The sequence below is a fragment of the Portunus trituberculatus genome, chromosome 2, assembly GCF_017591435.1.
Source record: "Portunus trituberculatus isolate SZX2019 chromosome 2, ASM1759143v1, whole genome shotgun sequence".
Lineage (NCBI taxonomy): Eukaryota > Metazoa > Arthropoda > Malacostraca > Decapoda > Portunidae > Portunus > Portunus trituberculatus.
Genome location: NC_059256.1, coordinates 11,247,692 through 11,256,149, shown reverse-complemented (window position 1 = coordinate 11,256,149; position 8,458 = coordinate 11,247,692).

Below are 8,458 nucleotides of genomic sequence, written 5' to 3'. Positions count from 1 at the left end.
ATAGACCCTTGCTAATGTCAATAAAATGGTCTAATGGTACACAAAATTCAAGGTAAAAATGTGTCCCATTACTGAAGGGGCTACAGTACATTTGCCATTTATCTGTCTACTCGTTCATCCTTTCTAAGTGTGCCTGTAGGGTGATAGCATGCGAATATAACCTAATCAGTCCACCTCTCTTCATGTCTGCAAATTTACTAACACCACAACTAATTCCAATGTCCAAATCATTCATATACAATATAACAATGGCCCTAGATAGATAGATAGATAGATAGTTTATTGACCACATCAATACAAATTATAATATACATATACAACTAACTTCCTAAACTAAATTAACAATAAACATTTAACTAACATTTGGAATCACAACAATGTAGTCCACAAATATAATCTACACATAAAATTTACCTTTTGATTATACATTCCTAAGATATGATGAATGATTTTACAACATGTGTCATGGGGGATATCAGGGGAAAATAGTTCTTCAAGGGTGGTAACATTATACCTCACTCTGATGTTTCCTGTTATAGAACAGTCCTCAACCACGTGCCTCTGTCTGAACTCCTCTGCCACATACACACACACGTTCTTCAAAAGGAAGGCGGCCACGACCTCGTCTATTCCAACGGCCGGTTTCTACGATAACATTGTGGCCACTTACTTGGAAACGAGTAAACGCTATGCGGTCGGACTCGTTTATCAGATGTTTATTTGTATATATATATATGTTTATCATATATATATGTTTATTTGTATATATATGGTGTACCGATAAGCTTGGATTGATCTCTCTATATACAGTACACCTTGATGAATTAGAATTCTCTATTACATTATGTACATTACTCGTTAAAGAGGTCGGGTCGGGAGGATCATTATCAATGAAATTTTGAATTAATTTGCCCATGCGCGTGTTTGTGCTGGTCACCATTCGGATGGAAAGTGCTAATGGGTCATCTGACATACTTGACCTCTGAGACCACATACTACTAAAAAACTTATGTTGTTTGAACTTAATCAAATCTGGGAGCAGAGGGTAGCCAGCTTCAGCATAACAGACCAAGTTTGATGTTGTTTTCCTGACCCCAAGTAGTTGTTTAATACCCCAATTATACAGCTTAATAGCAGGCTTGATATCAGCCCCTACCCAGGACTCACATCCATACAGCAGGGATGACATCATGGCAGCATCGAGGACTCGTCTCTTTACAACAAATGGAATATCATTGTTTTTCTTGAGAAAGGACACATACTTTAAGACGTGGGACAGTTTTCTTTTAGCATGCGCCCGGACAACTAAAACTGATCCCTGTGGCACCCCGCTATGTACTTGGACTCCACTCGAAATCTAAGCCGTTTATTACAACTCGCCTAGACACAACTTGAACCCAGCATAACATTTTTCCCTCCATCCCGTGCGCTCTCACCTTTCTCAAGAGTCTGTGATGTGGTACCTTATGTGATGTGGTACCTTGTGATGCGGTACCTTATGTGATGCGGTACATTATGTGATGTACCTTATGAAACGCTTCACTAAAATCTCAGTATAGGATGTCTTAACTATTAGTGGCAGTGGGTGTGGCTATGGTTGTAGTGACATGTTAACATTTCCACATCGCTGACAGGAGACACACTCTTGAGAATGTTTGTAATGAGGAAAGTGGTCCACAATTGTACTAGTTATAGTGAGACTTGGTAATTAGAGAGTGAGACCTAACCTAACCTAACCTAACCTAACCTATCCTAACCTAACCTAACCTAACCTAACCTAACCTAACCTAACCTAACCTAACCTAACCTAACCTAACCTATCCTATCCTAACCTGCCCTAACCTAGCCTAGAGAGTGAGGGTGTCACCAGCCACCAGCGCAAGGTGTGATGGGTGGCGGCCTGTGTGGCGGTGACGGTTTGGTGTATCGTGTGGTGACCCTGATGAGTGGTGGTCGGTGTGGTGTGGCGTGGTGGTGCTCCGTGGCAGTAGACTCAGAACCACTCCAGGGTCACGTGGTACATGACCAAAGTGACGGCCATGGCCTGCGCACACTGCAGCAGGCTGTTTACTAGGCCCCTGCCACCCCGCGGGGCCTCCTTCCCCTGTTTAGAGCCAGATGGAGAGGAAGGCTGCAACACAACAGAAGACCTCCCACGGGAGTCTCCCCTCCTGTGGCGGAGGTGGGCCTGTGAAGCGGCCCACCTCTCGCCATCCCCGAGGTCACGGTGCATGACCTCGGGGGTCTCGCCAGCCTGAGTTGTGTTGTGTTCTGTTTCCTGAGAAGGCTGGCCTTGGGGAGCGACCCACCTCTGGCCCTCCCCAAGGTCACGGTGCACGACGTCCTGGGTCAGGCTGGCCACGGCCTCGCCAGCCTGAGAAGTGCATCCCCTTTCCTGCCGGGGCTGGGCCTGGGGAGCGACCCACCTCCGGCCATTCCCAAGGTGTATCAGTGTGACCCTGGGAGTGAGGCCACACCACGTGACCTCGGTGACCAGGGCTGCTGCGGAGTTTGTATACACAGCATATGGGCGCAGGATGAGCTGGGTGTCACCAGCCTGGGGGGGCAGGCTGGTGCGCAGCTCGGTCTTCGCTGGTTCCTGCTTGTCCTCTTTGGTTGTCCGTGGCTCATCCAGGAGCCTTCCGCTGCAGAACACAGCCACAGGGGCTTGGCCTCCAGCCCCGGCAGCGCCGCCTGCTCCATCCCCAGCCTTGAGGCTGAAGAAGAGCGCAGAGCGGCGCCCGATGTTGTTTGCTTTAAGTCCCGCCAGCAGGTCAGCCAGCGGGATCTCACGGCGGGCCACGAGACGCTCCCGCCAGGATGTCCACCCTGACGGGCGTGGCGCCGTCCTTCTTGGCGACCCGGCCAACGGCCACCAAGATGAGGGCAGACCTGTGCTGGCCTGCCCCGTCCCCCGCGCTGGGGAAGCTGAAGTCCCCCAGCAGGCGCCGGCCCCCCTTCCCTCTGCTGCGGGGCAGACAGAGGGTGAGGCGGTCGGCGCCGCCGCACTGGCCCACCACCTCCAGGTGGGCACACACCTTCAGAGTGCTGCACCGCTGACCCATCGATTGCTTGGCTTATTTCAATTCCTGACTTTGAGATTATTGAAAAGGTTTCCTTGGAGCAGTTTGGTCAAAATGTGTTCAAACAAAATGACGCCCCTCACTCTCTCTCTCTCTCTCACTCACTCTCTCACTCACTCTCTCACTCTCTCTCACTCACTCACTCACTCACTCACTCACTCACTCACTCACTCACTCACTCCTATACCACCACTACTATACCACCACCACCACCATCACTACTATTCCACCTCCACCACCACCACCATCACTACTATACCACCACCACCACCACCACCACCACCACCTCGGGGACAGACAAGTACATAATGTCAGTAACACAAGAACACAGAGTCAGTAATGTCATTTTTTCATCATTCACCTAACCTAATTTGACCCTAATTGCCAGATTGAGCCCCCTCCCCTCCCCCCTCTCTCTCTCTCTCTCTCTCTCTCTCTCTCTCTCTCTCTCTCTCTCTCTCTCTCTCTCTCTCTCTCTCTCTCTCTCTCTCTCTCTCTCTCTCTCTCTCTCTCTCTCTCTCTCTCTCTCTCTCTCTCTCTCTCTCTCTCTCTCTCTCTCTCTCTCTCTCTCTCTCTCTCTCTCTCTCTCTCTCTCTCTCTCTCTCTCTCTCTCTCTCTCTCTCTCTCTCTCTCTCTCTCTCATCTCCTCTTGATCAGGTAATTCCTCTTTGTCACGCTCATTAGAGAAGACAGCTCTATATGTCACCTGTGTGTGTGTGTGTGTGTGTGTGTGTGTGTGTGTGTGTGTGTGTGTGTGTGTGTGTAGGTGTGTAATAATGTGTGATCTCTTGTAGTCTCTCTCTCTCTCTCTCTCTCTCTCTCTCTCTCTCTCTCTCTCTCTCTCTCTCTCTCTCTCTCTCTCTCTCTCTCTCTCTCTCTCTCTCTCTCTCTCTCTCTCTCTCTCTCTCTCTCTCTCTCTCTCTCTCTCTCTCTCTCTCTCTCTCTCTCTCTCTCTGTGGTAAAGTAATGTTCATGCAAATATAGTATAGAATAATGTCCTGAGAGAGAGAGAGAGAGAGAGAGAGAGAGAGATTAAACGTATACATATCTCAACTTCAAGGAAACACACACACACACACACACACACACACACACTGGCTTTCACACACACACACACACAAAGACAGGTACACACACACAACTTGATAATGAGATAGAGACAAATAGATAACAGATGCTCTCTTCTCTCTCTTTCACCTGTGTTAATTACTCTCCTTAGTGACTCAAAGATGGCCAGGTAGGAGGTTTGGGCAAATAATTAACTTGATAATGAGATAGAGACAAATAGATAACAGATGCTCTCTCTCTCTCTCTCTCTCTCTCTCTCTCTCTCTCTCTCTCTCTCTCTCTCTCTCTCTCTCTCTCTCTCTCTCTCTCTCTCTCTCTCTCTCTCTCACGCTCCCCAGCAGACGATACACAGCAGCTCACCACAGACGACACGCATCCATCCCTGCCAACTCACCACCACGACATGAGTGACCAGGAGAGGAATCAGCTGCAGAATATTTATGATGACATCAAATTAATTAAGTCAAAACTCGAGATAAAAGATTCTGAAATTGAGCTACTTAACGCAGAAGTGAAGACAGCCTACTGCACAATTCATCTCTTACAACAACGCATTGCCGACCTGGAACATGAAAACAAAAGCAGACCGCAAGACGCAGCTTCAGACGCTACAGCCTCAACTGAATGTCTCCTCTTAGGAGACACCAACACACAACGAGTCCTTCGCTCTGATCTGGGTGACAAGTGTAGAGTGAAAACAATAGCGCACGCGAACATTGATCTGTTACGTAGCTGGGTAACTGAAAAATTACAAAGTGCTCCCTCTGAATGTGTGATTCTTGGCGGTGTGTACGATATCCTTGAAGAGTTACCCGCTGAAATAATCCTTGATCACCTAGGCTCTTTAATCAGTGATCTCAAAGAGAAAATAGCGAAATGAAAATTCATGTATGTCAGGTTGTGCCAGTGCCAGAACCACAGGAATTTCAAGCCAAAGTTAAATACTATAATGAGCGATTAATCGAGTGGGGAGAAGCGAATGGTGTTAATATAGTTAAAACAGCTCCAGAGTTCATCCTGGGGACTGGAAATGTGGATGAATGGTGCTTTGACATAGAGAACAGAAAACCTTGCACATTAAATAGAATGGGTGTCATTAAGTTGCTAAGTGCTCTTGAAAAACAGTGTTCGGGGTTTCACTTATGTAAAAACTGGGCAAGTATCCAGAGGCAGCCAAATGTCTTCCTCAACACTCATGGAGACACGCACATCGGTGCCAGACCTCAGCTTCAACATACTCTCACCACATCTATCCCGCCTAACGCAGCCACTCACAAACCTCCACTGCTGCCCACTCCCCAGCACGCAACGTCAACATCGCCAAGAACACAGCCACACTCTTACGCTGCAGCAGTAAAAAGAAGTCCATCGCACAATGTGGATGCGGGCTGGGGAGAACGGTGGATGACAGGGAGTGCCGATGGCAGCTCCGGTAGATCTCCTGAGTTATTCGAGATTGATTTGGGCCGCCACGATATGGGATCCACTTCCATACATCCCCATGCACCTAATGTCACACATTACACTCACCACTACACACCATACAGCACACTAGATGCACAACCCCACATAATGCAACACACACACAACGCTCATCCACACAGACCGCACCTTGGACGTTCATATACGAGTACACGTGACATTACGAACAACACGCAATCCAACACACCAAGATACACATGTAACACACAACCCGCGCACCACAAAATATACACCACACACAGCCTCGTGTACCACACTACAATCATTATGCACAATCCCATACACCACACAACGCACATTACACACAGCACCAAGTATCACACAATGCTCACAATACACAGCTTTTCAGACCTCATAGAAACTACAACTCACAGTCCCACACACTACACACACACTACACACAGCCTTACACGCCTCACAACACACACTACACTCGCCCACAAACATTGTACAACTCGCACCACACTGCATACACATCAACACGTGGGAAGTATAGTTACGGCTGTTACAATTGTGGTGAACACAACCATCGCCAAGATACATGTCGTTTTGACCACAGACTCAAATGTGAATTATGTCATAGATTAGGTCATAAGCAGAAGTTGTGTCACCTTTACACCAAATAGGAACTCGGCGAAGAAGGTAGGGCCGGCATGTCTCCCAAACCAAGGAACAAAATAACAATTGCTCACATTAATGCCCAAAGCTTGTTAGGTTGCAAAGAAGAGATAGAGCTCCTTGTAAGGGAAAAGGAACTAGATGTACTATGTATTAGTGAGACATGGTTGTGTAACGATTTTCCTGACGATTATATATACATACCCGAATACAAAGTGTACAGATGCGATAAAGGTAGGGGAGGAGGTGTTTGTATATATATCAGAGATGTATTTACGGTAGTTCCACTCGAAATCGACATTGTAAGAGCGCAAGGTGTTGAGGACGTGTGGGTGACAGTGCAGAGCAGCAAGTTTCCCAGTGTTATAATTGGCTGCCTGTACCGACACCCAAAAGCTCGCTGTGAATCTTATGACTATATAACGGATGTTATTAGATATGTTAGCTTAAAAGATAAGCCATTTTATATTTTAGGAGATTTTAATGACAATGTTTTATGTGATAATAGTAAGATGAAGCAAATTATCTTTAACACCAAATTGACACAGGTAATTAGTAAACCCACGAGAATCACCCCCACTTCTGCCACCCTCATAGACTTAATAGTTACCAATAAGACCCAGTCCATATTACACACAGACACAATGCCGTGTCCTGTTGGCGACCACGAGCTCATCAGCGTGACTGTAAACTTAAAAAAGACAAAGCGTCCACCTGTAGTAAAAACATTTCGCGATCTAACATCTTACTCATCTGAAACAATATGCGATTTACTAAGTCAAGAAACTCAAACGTTGAATAATATATTCATAACAGACAATGTTGACACCCAAGTCAATATATTTACAAGCATTTTCAATAACTGTTTAAACAAGTGTGCTCCTCTCGTCACAAGAGAAGTGAGAAGGCCCTTCGCCCCCTGGATGAACGAGCACTTACGAGCACTGATGCACGAGCGAGATGCAGCACAAATAAATCTTAAAATGACAGGTCTAACGTAAACCTACAGTCCACGTATAAGGAACTTAAAAAAGAAGTGAAAATGTCAATAAAAAAATCTAAATCAGAGTATTACAGCAACAAGCTTGAGAGCAACAGAGGGAATAGTGCTGCCACGTGGAAAATATTAAACCAGGTTATCTCCAAAGATATATGCAAAGCTACGCTAGAAATTGATAAAGATGAGGAAACACTGAGAAAGAAAGTGGAAAGTTTCAATAAATTTTTGCTAATGTTGGGAAAATTACCTTTGAAAAACACACCAAAATAGCGAGCATAATCAGAATGTGCCTGTACCCAACAACAATAACACCAGCGGTCCATCCTGTAGCATGTTTAGACCTCAGCCAACTGACAGCAATACCATTATATTGATAATAAAACATTTAAAAAACACTTCTTCTTGTGGCTCTGATAATATCTCACTTCGATTTATAAAAGAATCACTGCCTATAATTATTCCGTATCTTACATGTATAATTAATTCGTCAATTGCAACAGGAAATTTCCCAGAATCTTGGAAACACGCTTTAGTAGTACCCATTTTTAAAACAGGAGACGCTATGGAACCGAAAAACTATAGACCCATATCACTTCTTCCAATTATCTCAAAAGTTCTTGAAAAGGTTATTGCTGCTCAACTCACCTCACACCTTGAAAGCAATCACCTCCTCAGTGATACGCAACATGGCTTCAGACCTAAGCTTTCTACAGAAAGCGCTCTGCTTACTCTGTCCAATTCACTATTCGATACTATTGACAGGAGAAACATTTCATTAGTAACGCTGTGTGACTTATCAAAAGCTTTCGACAGCGTTAATCATGAAATATTATTAAGGAAACTAAGAATGTTAAGAGTCGATTCCTTTTGGTTCCAAAGCTACCTTCTCAAAAGAACTCAGTCAGTCAAAATTGGTAAACATATTTCTAATAAACTTGAAGTTGCTTATGGTGTTCCTCAAGGATCAGTGCTCGGTCCAATATTGTTTTCTATATTTGTAAATGACCTCTCGCAGCACATCCCCGACTGCCAGGTCATACAGTACGCAGATGACACGCAGCTCATCCACACTGGAGAAGTAGCGAATATTCAAGATCTCGTTCACAGGGAGAAGTGGCTCTGTCTCAAGCTAAGGCATATTTTCACATGAATGGTTTGCTGCTCAACACGACAAAGACACAATGCATGTTTGTCGGCAGCAGAGGTC